The sequence below is a fragment of the Macadamia integrifolia genome, chromosome 5, assembly GCF_013358625.1.
Source record: "Macadamia integrifolia cultivar HAES 741 chromosome 5, SCU_Mint_v3, whole genome shotgun sequence".
Lineage (NCBI taxonomy): Eukaryota > Viridiplantae > Streptophyta > Magnoliopsida > Proteales > Proteaceae > Macadamia > Macadamia integrifolia.
In genome coordinates, this window is record NC_056561.1 from 8,150,234 (window position 1) to 8,165,159 (window position 14,926).

A 14,926-nucleotide genomic window follows, 5' to 3' on the forward strand; every position below is an offset into this window, starting at 1 on the left:
CCAAGCCCAATGCTTTAAGCCTAGCCCAAACCTACAAAAAATACAAGTGGGCCTTTAGTGGGTTTGTGTTTTTCAGATTTATGGGGCCCAAGTCTTGCCTCTGTTTTGAAGCTTTCAGCAATGATTGAAATCAAAGTTCATCTTTGAAAAATATTTTTAATGAATAAAATTCAATCTCAACATTCTAAAACATGAGAGGCCATACAGTTTATGTGGACCTGAAATTGGCAAATTAAGAGGTCAACCGGCTAACCTAGAGGTGAAATTAGAGAAATCAACCTTGGCTTAGGCTGCGTTCGCTTGCAAGGGAAATGGAAAGGAAAGTGAAGTGAAGTGAAGTGAAGTGAAGGGAAGTGAAGCGATTTTTTTTTTCCCTTTTGAGTCGTTTGGTTGCAACAGAAGTGAAGTGAAATTAATTTACCATAGTTATTTGGTTGGATGTAAAATTGATGTAAAGCTTTAATCCAACCAAACTCCTCAAAAGAGATGGGGGGGGGGGAAGAGTACTTTTCAATCCAAAACCCAGATAGCTCCTCAAAATTTATATTGGTTATGTGAATCAGGTCATTCAATGTATGTACCAAATCAAACCAAATGTCATCAAATACTATGTTCTATCACTAACCAAAATAAATCATTTCATTCTATATATCAAATGAATGCAACATAAATAAATATTTAAAATAATATAACAGATGATCAAAAATAAAATAGTAATAGATCACAAGTGATAACGACTGAAAGGCCCATTCCAAAAGTCTTTTGGTCAAAGCAAGCCCAACAGGTCAGTAATGCTCCATTTGCTTCAAACCCAAAGTCTTTTGGTCAAAACAAACCCAATTGAGTCGCTTGAGAAAGAGAGAAATCGTTGAGAGTCATGAGCAAGGTGAGAGTCGCGAGAGTGGGAGAGAGATCGTGAGAGTAGAGTTTTTTTTTTTTTCTTCCCATTTTGGTGGGAAAAATAAAAAGAGAAATTTTAATGGTTAAATAAAAAAATTTTCACATGTAAAATATATTTCACTTGCAATCAAACATCTAAATTTATTTTTTTTTAGAAAAAAAATTTCACTTTACATAAAAAATTTGCATTCCCTTGCAACCAAACAAAACCTTAGCCTAAATATGAAGACATAGAAACCATTAGGTTTTATAGGTGTAATCAATTCAAGTGGTTTCTTCTATTTTTGGTAGGCAAGTGATTATCTATTTCTTCCACATGGATAGGTGATATGGCAAATTAAACTGTTCAATATATAGCAAATGGTCTTGATTGACCACAATCAATTGCAATCACATCCTTACTAAATATTAGCATCTTCCCTTGAAATTTTTAACCATCCATATATTAGTGTACAACCTCTCCATTAACTTTGAATCTGCCAATACTTTCTTTTGCTACTTGGTCAATTTCGATCGGGCAACAACTCAGCATGTTAGAAGAAGATCTAGTGTTTCTTTGTATACAAAATTTCATCCTCATATGATTTGCTACATGACATAACCTAGTGCCCGCCTGTGTGCCCGTGTAGAAACTCCGCTCATTTTATTTTTTATTTTTATTTATTCAATCACTATATCCATACTATAAAGTTTTATTGTAATGGACTGCATAGAAGTCAATTATTTGCCCTCTTAAAATAAAATTCTTATTTATCCTCTTAAAATATATATTTTTTTTTGTTCTTTTTATTTATTCAATCACTACATCCATAATATATTATTTTATGCATCTACATGCACATATTTTATTATTAAAATCAAATTGATGGAACAAGAGTGTCCTAGTGGTGTTTTTATTATATGTGAGTATGCATGGATATGCGTTTACATTAGAAAAAACTAATTGAAAATTTATTAGGTCCAATGTTTTGTGCTTAATCAGCTGAAATGGATAAGGATTATCAGAATTTGAGATATTTATCTTTATGATTCAATGCAAATGATTGTAGGAATTTCATTTTCCACGAAATGATTAGATGTTTCGAATATCATCATTAAAATCTATGTAATAAACTAAGGGATATGTTAGCTTGGCAAGAGCGGTGAAAATTTTTCATTCCTAGAAGCACCAAGCTACCTATATGGAAATGCATTTTAGTCCATGGTTAAGCCTTTCTTCTTCCTATTTACCCCATCTTCCATGTCTTCCATGATTGTGCTTAAAAGACTAACTTTTAAAGAGACTACTGATTTCTATACTTTAATAGGAGTTAAACCACTTTCCTTCCCCATTCCTCTTAAATGTCCATTAGGAATCACAAAGGCATATGGAAGAACAACCAAACAGTATAACATGGGGACCAATTTTTTTGTGAGGTTGGTGACATTTTCTAATGGGAGCAACCTGGTGATTTGAATTTGGACAATTTATATTTTGGTAAGGGTTATGGACCCTCAAGGGTAGCAAATTGGATTTTATAAGGATAAACTGATGAGCGATAATAATATGAGAAACAATAATGGTTCAGATGGATATAATTAAATACAGTCACTAAGATTTTCAATTAGATTTTTTAATTTTTAATTTTTTTTTTTAGATGTAATGTTGTTGAAGTAATAGATTGTACTTAATTATTTAATTACTATTTAAATATTGTTACAATACGACATTGTAGCTTTCGAACAATAAGAAGATGAGTGACGAATAGTTTAGAAAGTGTTTAATAACGAGGGACTAGGGAGAGAGAGAGTATTGTGGGGTATATGTATAAGAATTTGCACTTTGACATTGTGGGTTTTTTTCTCCCTTCCATATTATGTGGAATTTTTCTTCTTAAATAATTCCTATTATTATACCAGTATATCCAACTATATGAAGGTAATATTATCAAAAAAATAAATAAAAAAATAAAACTACATGAAGTTAAATTATGTCATTAACATTATGGAGATGCTCACAAATGCTAAATGAAACTACCATTAAGGGTGTCTTTGTCAATATCCTTCTTCTCTATTTTCCAGTAGGTAGGTTTAAGACTATTCCCCACTAAAATTATTTCCCTTGTATGGCCCAAGGCTGAAAAGGGTCCTAAAGAGAAGATATTGTGGTCCTGATTCCTTTGGCTGTTACATGATGCTTGGGAATAAAAGTAACTGACAAACTTTTGATGACAAGATTTGAAGGGAATTTGCAAGTTGGTTTCATGGGCAATTATGAGGAAGTTGTTTAAAGGGGTTCTGGAGAAAACTTTCTCTGATGGATCACATTCTTTCATAAGATATTAGAGTGATCAAAGTTAATGTATATTTCAAAAAAGAAAAAAAAAGTAATGTATATGTTGTACCAAAAAGAAAAAAAATATAATATATATATCTTATGAGGCTCAAATATTCAGATCAAGTAAGAGAAAATAATAATAAAAAAATACATGTGAGGGAAATTGCAATCTAGCAATGTGATAATTTTTTTTCCTAATTTTATTTAGGGACAAAGAAACTTTTTTGATCATGTGGATCATACACTCAGATATGACGGTGACTTTACCATTTCACTTCTTGTGAAATAAAAAAAATATATATTATTTATGTTGATACTCTATGTGCAATTTTATTGGCTCCGCACTAATGCAGAGACTACACAATCGAGCAACAATCTCTTGCCCTTTTAATTATTTAATAGGAGAGGAGGTAACTGAATTGAACTTGCACTCTTATGAGTCATTGAACTTTTTTATCAAATAATTAAAACCTCTCTTTCATTCAAATCTAACAAATGTTGGATTAGGATCGTTATTTTGCTAGAACTGTTTTTTTTTTTGGTAAAGCTCGTTAGAGCATTCACATGCTTTATAAGATGTGACTTCTACAAAGATAAAAATAAAAAAGATATTGAAAGGCACTAGACTATTACAATGATTATTGAAAAATAAAGGGAAAAAAAATCTCAAAAGGTAGCATGGCCCTTGTGCCTAAACATAAGGGGTGAAATAATCGTCCCACTCCTCATGAAAGACAAAAATTCTATCCCCTGTTGATGTTTCTATGAATGTTCCGATTGGAACTTATGCTAACGCAAGGGTCACGTTGCCTTTCGGGGAATGCTTTCCTTAAAAATAATTAAACGAAAAGATTGTTACTTGATTGCATGCCCCCTACTCCTAAACACAAGGGTGAAAAAGACCATACTACCCTCTAATTGAATGCATGTATGCGGTATGCCTCCCTTAATTGGTCTCCCCACTAGCACTACATGCAATATTGGGTTGGAAAACTGTTTTGATACAAATAGGAAACTATCCCAACCTATTTCAACTGCTGAGTAAATAGAGGACCTTTAGATCGGTTTGTCGAATTTGGTGGGTTATCTTAGTAGTCCACAAAGTATTAGATTAAGACTTGACTCTAAATCCACCTCTGAGAGAACAGCATAGACTGGACTGGCATTGGTTAATCGCCTTTCTGATCAATAATTTCTCTACACTCCATCTTTTACCACATCTCAATAAATGGACCCAACATTATCAAGAATAATAAATATATAAATAAATGGACCCAACAAGCCAAGCATGGCCTCATGGGTTGATCATCAAATTGGTTTTATTAATGTTGTTTAGGATTCCATCAATCCATGATCCGAATCCACTTTCTTCATTAAGCTATAATTTCCCGTGCTATTTTGGTTAGCTCCAAAATTTGTGGATGTGTTGTTCACATTAATATTTAGTCATAGACAAATTTTATGTCTCTGTCATTATTGAACAATAAATAATGAAATCTTATACAGAGTGCGTCATATGATTGATATATATTAACAAATTTTATGGAGATTGAACGTACGATAAAAAAAAAAGGGTTATATGGGCATTGACACATAAAAGGCATTTTTTTTTTCATATTAGTTTCTTTAAGGAATTCAAAATATTAGTGATACAAGACAAGAAACACTACATCATCCACATGGGTTTATATGGTCAAGACAAAAAAAAGAAAATAATAAAACGAATTCGTGTGAGAGGGTGTTAGTCTTCAAATACTATTTTGGATCAAGTTATTCTTAGGTCACGGTCAACTGATGCCTTTAAATGGTGTTGAAAGGATATCACGCAATGAATTGAGGGAGGGGGAGGGGGAATGGTAGTTGAACCCTATTTTATAAGTAAAGGAAAACCTTCTCCTACTATCTTTAACAGTAGGGGATAGAGTTTTGAATCCAGGTTGGGCTAGTTTGACTCCAAATCCAACTAACTCAAATATTAATATTATAAATTTGAGAAAATTACATTGCCACCCCCTTGAACTTTGGTCTTTATTCAATGCCACCCTCTATGTTTTTCGAAATACCAAAGACGTACCTTAATAACTTAAAAAATATCAAATCAGTCCTTGCTGTTAGCCATCTCTATTAAGTGATGGAAGGTCTGTTAGTCTTTTTTTTTAATACCCAAAATACTCCCCACTCAAGGTGAGTTGACCATCTTACCCTTGCCCCTATTTTTGGACAGCCAAAACTGTAACTATCCCCTTCTCTAGCTTCCGGCGTACATTTGTGTGTACCCCTCCCCTCCGATGAAGTTTCGCGCCCCAGGTATATCCTCTTCCTTCCTCCTTCCATTTTCTTATTTTATCACAAACCTGTATTTTTGTCACTACCATCGAAAAGCCGGTTTCTGAGCCTTATTTTCTAATCCATGATACCCTGTTTTCTGATATATTTTGCTAATCCATTTTCTGTCCATGTCTGTTTGCACAGTGATTAAATTGCTTCAAGATTTCATATGTGAATTTCAGCTATCAATAACTTTCAAATCGGATTTCTGGAATTAACTATCTAACTGCTTATTATTATGGGTATCAACCTTGCCTTGCTTTCTCATATTTATAACATCAGACCTAATTGTAACCCCCACATCACAATGAAAACCTGATTCCTATGTCAATCTGACAGATCCTGTTAGATTCCCTGGAAAACTCCATTTGAGTTTCTTGGCCATTCATCCACTTGAAACTTAGTTATCAGATTTATCATTTTCCCTCCTTTATACCGCCTATTCTGATCATCGATTTCTTCTTTATTTCTTAGCTGAATTCAGTCGTATCCCTTATAATAGTTCTGTTCTCCTATTCTACAAATTCCTGTCCCATTTCTTCTTTAGTTTCATATATGTTCCTATTTCTAGGAAAATAGGTTCTATTAGCCTTTCTCTAGATTATGGTTAGGGATGCCAATCTGTATTAGGGAACTTTTTATTCATTACCAACAATGACTATGTCTAACTCAAAATTTTTCCAGATATACAGATAGAACAATCATTGTGACGGCGTATTAATGGATGTCGGACGAAAGATAACTTGAGCTTGTTCTAATAGACGAGCATCCATGACAGGACATTGGAGATGAGGCCAGAATTTCCTGCGAGCAAAAGACAGGCAGACAATGTCTATATGCATTGATGGATGGCCCGTGGAGGCATTTTTTAAGGGTTTCCTCAATTCTGGCATTTTTTTCCAGCTTCTTCAATCGTCTTCGACAGGCCTAGATCTATCTTGCTTAAGGAACCTAGATCCATACCCCTTTTGCCTAGTTTTTGAAATCAGAGGATTAAAATCATTTTCAGAGTCCACAAAGTCATTCAAACCCACCACGCCCGAAATCCATCCGGCCAAACCCACTAATCCACAGAACCACAAAAACTGGGTTTGTTTGTTTTCAGAGGACGGAGTTCGAGTCTTTTCGTCGGAGGGTTGGAGTAGAAAATTCGCTGGAGAGTTGCAGATTGCCGGAGCCTATCTTCTTCCTTTCATCAAAATCCAAGATTTGAGGAACATAAGGTAGAAGATGTCTAAAGGGTAAAATAGACATTGTACTTTTGGGTGTAAGTTGGATGTTTTAAGTGACGGTATAATTGTCTTTCACTATATAAATTACCAATTACATCTATCACTTAACAGGAAAAACTAACGGCATGAATATTTTTGGCATTTTTCAAAGCTAGAGGAGGTATTCATGTTATTTTCAAATTACAGAGGATTGCATTAAAGACCAAAGTTGAGAGGGTGATAATGCAATTTTATCTTAGACAAGCTTAACCCAATTCAAAGTGAAGGTATTCCTGATTTGAAGACAAACATGGTCCCACTTTATTGAAATTAGGGGAGACCATAAAGTGGAAGATTTGCCAAGGAATCCCTTTAATTGGGTGTCCCGTTAACACGCCTGTTATTTTTAACGAATAAAGCCACCACGTGTTTCATGACATTGAGGATTTCTAATTAAAATACTCTAAAGTCCCAAGTCATAATGAATAAGACATTATCCGTTTAAACAGAATGGTTGGATATACAGAGTATATTCTTGAAATGTCATTTGTCCAATTTATGATCCAACCAACCTAATAATCCTTTGGGGATGAGTTTTTCCTTTGTGGCACAATAAAATAGTTGGGTTCTAGCATAAATTTAGGGGAACTTGTTGGTTTAATCTATTATAAGAAAGCCCGTTTGATTTTGTTTCTCTTATTTTTGTTTCTAAAAACAACAAAAATGGTTTTTAATGTTTCTATGCTAAGAAACGATTTTTAAAATTGTGAAAAAGTATTTGATTTTTTCTATTTTTCGAAATGTCTTCAATAGTGTAGTCGAGTTCAAGACATAAGTGAAGTCACGATGTTGTAGGTATGCAACTCATAAGTGAAGGCATGACGTTAGAGTTGTAAATATGCTTCATGGGGATGAGTTTCAGAAGGATGAAGGCAATCCAAAACTGTGAGCTTCGCACAACCAGATTGGAATTGCCGCATCTGGATAGTGAGAAGTTTCAACAATAGGTTGAGGTTTCGATAGGTTGAGTGAAGTATCAGTTTTTGATAATTTTTGTTCCTCTCACTTGTCTCTAGAAATAGAAAGAAAACTTGTTTTTCCATTCCTGTTTCCAAACACAGAAATTGGCATAAATTTCTATTTCCAAAAACAAGTGAAACGAAATTGAAAAATCAAATAGTTTTTGAGGCGTTTTTCTGTTTCTGAGCACAAAAAAATGGAAAAACCGTTCTGAAAACAAAATCAAATGACCCTAAGTGTGGCTCAGCGATACATATTGACTGGTACAATATTGATACCTTGATCCATAAAACAATATATTGCTAGATCCAACACATTTGCTTGCAACACCACTTCATGATTGTACTATTGCGTGCATGGCCACAGACAATGATTATTGTGCCATGCACATGGGTGCTTACATGGCTGCAGTTCTTCGCATAAGGCCGAAGATTACAGTGCATATGGTTGCAAACTTGACTATATTACTTCGCATAAGGTTGCATACTATCGCGCACATGCACAAGGCTACAGACTACTGCACACATGGCTGAGGGTAAGGTTTAAAGAAAAAATATATATATATATATTTATAGGGAAAAGGTCGGGTATGCCGCCGATATCATGTATGCTAGCACCCATTGTGTCTATCTCTCTCTTCCCTTTTTCTGAAATGACGTTTATATCATTCCTGAATGATACTCCATCATGTGTTCCTATTGGTGCTATCCACTAGCATACTTGATATTAGCGGCATACCTATCCCTCTCCCATATTTATATATCCAAAAACAACCATTCCTTAATTGGTATTTTATATTGGAAAATGTTGTGGAATGCTTGGGTAATGGAAAAGTTGAGTACCCTCCTACTCTTAGCAGAAACCTTTTAATTGGGAAGTAGGATGTGGGTGATGCAAGGGTTCATAGCTAATGTTATGGACCTTGGTCCAAATCAATAACAGAATATTAAATAGTGGGAGGTGTGGTATGACAGATGATACTTTTACATAAAAAGATGGTCGGATCAAAATCTTTTACCTCCTTTGTAAATTATATAATCATGGTGGAGGCTAGAGCAGAATCTTACCATATCGTATTAAATTTCAGGAAGGTCACCAAAGTTGGCTTTTTAGGTTGGCCTTAGGGAACCATATATGAACCCTTCCTTCACCTTGTCCATAAAGGTGCATGGGACCATTACCGAGTATAGTTGGCTTTCAATGAATGCATATGACTATATAAAGGTATTAGGTTCCAAGGCGTTCTCTATGTAGCATTACCATTTAATATTTTAATTTTTGATTTGAGTACACCTTAAGAGGGAACTTTAAGAATTAATAACGACAACAATTGTGCAGTTAAGTCAAACATAGAGGTCGGACAATAATAACAGGTTTTGCTTGTGTCACAAATTCATAGAGATCATTTTCCAATTTAATCATCAAAATAGACTTTTTGTGGGAAAATATGGGTACACATGATGTGTGCCAATAGAAAAGGGTATTCGATTGAATATATTCTAAAAATTGACACCTGATCAATCTAGAATATATCTTTTTTGTTCAGCAGTTGGAATAGATATAGCAATCTGTCCACGCAGGTATGGCATAATAAATGTCTTGTGATCTATACTTGAAAAAGGACAAGAGAACCATGTCCACTCGTGCAGTCATTGTGCCAGCATGCAAACCAATGAAAGAATGACGGGAGAAGCATCTAGATGGAAAGGCAACACAATCTTTTTATGCCCGCTTATGTCTGAGTGTAGAAATACATAAGCAGACATGGTTCTTTTTTCCTTTACAAAAATAACAGAGTTTTATTATAATAATAATTTTCATTTTTGTTTTACACTTCACATCTCCAACCAAATGAAGACTAATAATGGGATTCTTTGAATTTGAACTAAAAATTTTGTTACATAAGAAACGGGTGAACTAAAGAAAAATATAAAATCCTAATGGACCATTACTATTGTAGCCAAATGAAGCATACGAGCATCATTCATGCTCTTTCATCATGTTCCTAACTAGAAAAGTGATCATACTTTTAATTTTAGATTTGTCTACATTATGAGTGCCTTTTGAATGTGGGACTTCGCCATGTATTTAAGATGGATCCATCTTGAAAATTGCATACCCCCCCCCCCCCTTTTCCTTGAAAAAAAAAAAATCTCAATAGATGAAAAGGACATAAAACATGAGTACAATGGATATATAAGGCAACATTGTCAATAGCCCCTTGGTTCAGTGGCTAAAGACATCACGGTGTAATGCACGTCTTGGGTTCAAGATGGGTTCAAATCTTCTGCGATGAATGGTGAGTGGCAGTGGAGATCCAATGGTTAGGAGGGTTCTAATATGCACCTCAGCCATTGGATCCTTATTGCGGCTCACTACCTCACCGTAGAGGATTTTTCTGCGTTTAAGACTATTAAGCCATGTGATCTTCCTCTCTACTCTAGCACATAGTCGGATGTTGTTCTTCTCGCTAGGAATCCTCTCCCTTCTCCTTTGTCCCATTGAAAATATTTGCCCTCACTCTCCCATTGATTGTGGATGCTAATGTATACATACACTATTAGGTAGTGTTCTCTTACCCTAGAGAAGCAACATTGGAACTTTAAGGCACCGTTTGATAATGTTTCTGTGTCTAGAAACAACAAAAACGATTTTTCACGTTTTTGGGAAGAGAAACGGATTTGTTAGTGTTTAATAAACTTGTTTCTTGGATTGTCCGCACCGAGATCTACAACGCCGACAATGGCGTCAAGGACTACCTTCAAGGAATTTTTGGTGTTTGATAAACAAGTTGCCTTCTGATCAATTTTTTTTATCGGGCATTTCCTCAATATTTTGGTCTCAAATTGTTTCTAAAAATAGCGAAACAAGTAAAACATGTTTCGCCATTCACATTTATTGTATCATAAATTGCCATAAATTCTTATTTACATTTCTAAAAATAGGTGGAATGAAACAAATTTGTCAAATGCTTTTAAGGCCATTTTCTCATTTTTCGACATAGAAATATGTTTCTAGGAACGTTTTCAAATGATGCCTAATTCTATCATTTGGTAAGAGGTCGTTATGTAAGGTCCTCATGTCGATGGTATTCAATTCCCTGCAGGCCTTTCATTTATTGTTCATTTCTCTTTTTCACTTTATTTGAACTCGTGGCCAACTGATTTGTCACATGGCTAATGCGACTTGGATTGTACAATGGAATATGACACATGGGGTTTCACGTGTCCCCTGTCTTTATATCTAGGGTTATGCTAGTGTCAACTCCACTTCGGTGAGAAAATCTCTGTAAATTTCTCATACAAGGTACACATGAAAATACAAAAATAAAATTTTGACTGTAGCAGATTATGGTCATTTGATTCTAAGAGGAGTCATTGCATTGAGAGTTCATGGAACTTCATGCAATCGTGAATTTGTTATGTTAAATTTTTTAAGAAAAGTGTTTGCTACGACACTAGAGCCCAAATTTTCATTAATGAGGTGAAAAATCGAATCATCCTATAAGGAGTGGGTTTTAATAAGAAAGAGTGTAAATCTACGTACTGAATGTGACATCGTTGCAATTGTTTTTCCTTTTTTTCATAACTATAAAATTCAGGTATTGTCTTTTCCAAAGTTGTTAGGTTAATTATTAGATAAGCAAATTGGAGAGGCCCTGTAGATGGCCACTCAAAATGTTTTCACATGAAAAAAATCTATGAAGATTCTGATTGTTGGATATACGAGAAGTGGTCTGAATTGGATACACGTCATAATTTAGGTTCAAATTCAATTATGTACCCTCTCATCTAAAGCCATTCTTTTGCATTGATGTCCAAGCACCCATTGATGTCCTTAGCCAACTGTGTTTGATTGAACTGCGACATTTTAGTAGGAAATGTTATAGTATATTCATCTACAAATTTCAGTCTCATCTAAGTTGTTATGTGACAAAATTAGGTGTCTGTCCATGGATTCATTCATCAACTGTGTTGGTTTTAAAATGGATTTAAATCAAAGATTCAAAAATATTTATTTTTGTGTTGCTTGGTTTCCATCACCATGCCATTTTGTATCATGGCATTGTGAGGCAGGAGGCCATATGTGAATGTAATTCTTATTGGATGGCCTATAATTTATAGTGAAGAGAAGGGGTGCCTTTGCATAGACACTTCCCTTGGTGTATGAATGAGAGAGATGATTCTTGGATGTCACGCCCTTATATGTACAAAGAGGAACGAATCATACCCTTATGTTTATGGAAAATCATCTATACATAGTTCAAATGATATGAAGACATGCTCTAGCTACATACAAGAAGCATGTCCATACGTAATGTTGTGTCTATACTAAAAGTACTTATAATAAAAAGTTGTGATTGTGATAAAAAATTTAAAATCTTCTATTGAGATTTCATGACAAATCAGTTAGACACAATATTTTATATAAGTATCTCAAATGTGTCTTCCCTCTATAAATAGATATGATGGTGAGAACACAATTTATAAAATTCACGCTTCTCTCCTCCCTCATTCTAAGGGTCCGTTTGATAACGTTTCTGCAGTTTCTGTTTCAAAAAATGATAAAAACATAAATTTCCATTTCTAAAAACAAAAACAGAATTGAAGGTGTTTGATAGTCATGTTTCTGAAAATCGATAGTAACCAGCGAAAAGAATGGCCGCAAGTCGTTTCCAGAAATGACGAAACAAGTTCTGGGTCATTTCTTGAACCATAAATAGGTAAAAATTTCTATTTTTATTTCTGAAAACAAGTGAAACGAAACAGTTTTATCAAACGCTTTTTGTTCCGTTTCTCCAAAAACGGTAAAAATGCGTTTCTTGAAACATTATCAAACGGGCCCTAAGATAATCTCTCTCTCTCTCTCTCTCTCTCTTCCAAATTCGTGAGTAAGAGTTTGTTGGTCCCACATACATTTTGGAATATGTATACCCGTTATGATTGAAAACACTCTCTACTCTCTTAGGTAAGTACGCATAGGGAGAAATTTTTAGTTGGAAGGGTGTCAAATGGTCGGTTCAGTCGTTCCCCTCCCCTCGGGCACCGAATTTTTTCATATACTGATTTAGATCGAAGCTGAACTGAACCGATAAAGGTTTGAACTCTAAAAGCCAAATTGCAATCGATAGCTATCAGCCCTGTGGTTTCAATTTCTCATCAACTTCTTTTAACGGTGTTTTATTGGTTTGGTCTTGGCTTTCATGTACAAAAAATTATATAAAAATGTCATTTTTTATTTTTTTCAATTTTGGTTCATGCAGGCGGTTTGGTCGATTTTGGGTTTTACCAGTTTGAAAAAAAAAACCCAAAACGAAGTCAAACCAATTAATGTTTTTGGTCCGTTTCTAATTTTTTATTGGATCTGATTATTCCCCCTCCCCCCTATACATGTCACATTTCATTGCCATTTTATCGCAATAAAAAAAGAAAGAAAAAATCATAGCCATATGGTGGATGTTCTAACCATTGTGTTTTTTTTTTTTTTTTTTTTTTTTTTTTTTTTTACCGAAATAGTCGGAAATGTAACGCATAGTATGGTAGATTTTAGAAACTTTAGTATGATTAGAAGATGATACAATTATAAGGAGGTAGTTTCCTTCCTCATTGTGAGGGATGAATTCCTTCACCAATGGGTCTTAGTGTGTTGAGATAAGCGTTATCAATTTGTCTGGTAAAGGAGTAGAAAAATAATGACCCTAAATAAGTGTACTTTTCCTTCACCCGTCGTGGAGGAAAACTTTCTTCTTATAAGAATGACCATACGGGATTTTGTTTTGCTTGTTCTAAAGAAATATTTAATTTGAAGGTGTCAATTGCTTTCACTAGTAATGAACTTGGCTGGTTGCTGTTAGAGTGCTAGGTCCTAGGGTGGAATCCTGCATTCAACTTATCCCATATGGGCCTCCCTCTCCTGCTCTCTTGTAATATGCGATATATCCCCATGCAATGAAATGGTATGTTAAATTTAGAAATGGTAGAAATGGTAGTGGAAATGATTATTTCAAAAACTTTACAAAAATATCAGCTACAAAGTCACTCTTTTGAACATATATTTGATACCAGCTAATTTCACTAGGGTACAATGTCTTTAATTCCATTTGGAGTGATATTTTTCTTTTTTTTGTAAGCAATCTGAGAGAGGTGTGAGTACAAGCATTGTAACCTTATTCTTCATTGATAGCGACGTAGGATCTCATCTCATCTAGGACGTAGGTAATCTTACAAAACCTCATAAATATGTGTGCATTTTGAGATTGTTTGTTCTTATTTTCTCATTCTTTTCTGCAAAGATTTTAAAATTGTATTTTTATAAATGCATACTATATCGATATTTGTGTTGACCATGCAACAATCGATACCCACTTCATCATCTGTTTGCAATCAAACTTTTATACCAATCTAATGTATTCCCATGAAATTGAAAAGCTTACAAGATAAATCGAAAATGAACTTAATAAAAACTAACAAAAAAAGGGTAAATATCTTATACATAGAAAACCATAGGATTGATATAGGCCAACAAACTTATCAGACAGATTGTTTAAAGGGATCTCATAGAATCGACGAGTTTTCAGATCAAAAGTCGATTCTAGGGTTCTTGGACCGATTCCAACAATGGTGGGCCGACCCTTACATGGGGTAAGGGTAACCATTTCAGTTTGCCAAATGGATCCATCAAGGCCCATCTAAATCTGTTTTAATGAAATTACACAAATATCTAAAACTAAAAAAGTATGACATTACTGACTGGATTCGGTATGGGTATTAATCCTCTTATCATGAAACACGTGGCAAACCATTAGGGTACACACCCAAAATCCTGAATTGGTTGGACCGTAAAAACAACGTAAGCGGAAACGTGTAGACCCCCACCCCGTTACGGCGTTGATGACCGATAACAAACGGTGTTTGGTCACCGGCTGCTAACTGGCTGTAGTCAGTTGCAGGTTACCCTCTTAGATCGAGATCGCGAAGCCGCGAAAGTATACATATGGTTAATTAATACAAGTTGGTGAAGTCTTTTTTTTTTTTTGGGTAAAATACAAGTTGGTGAAGTCGGAAAAAGACTCGACGAACAGAAGTCCTCTATGTGAATTCTCTATTATACCCCCCCTAACCAAGAATCTTCCTCTGCTTCATCCCATAGT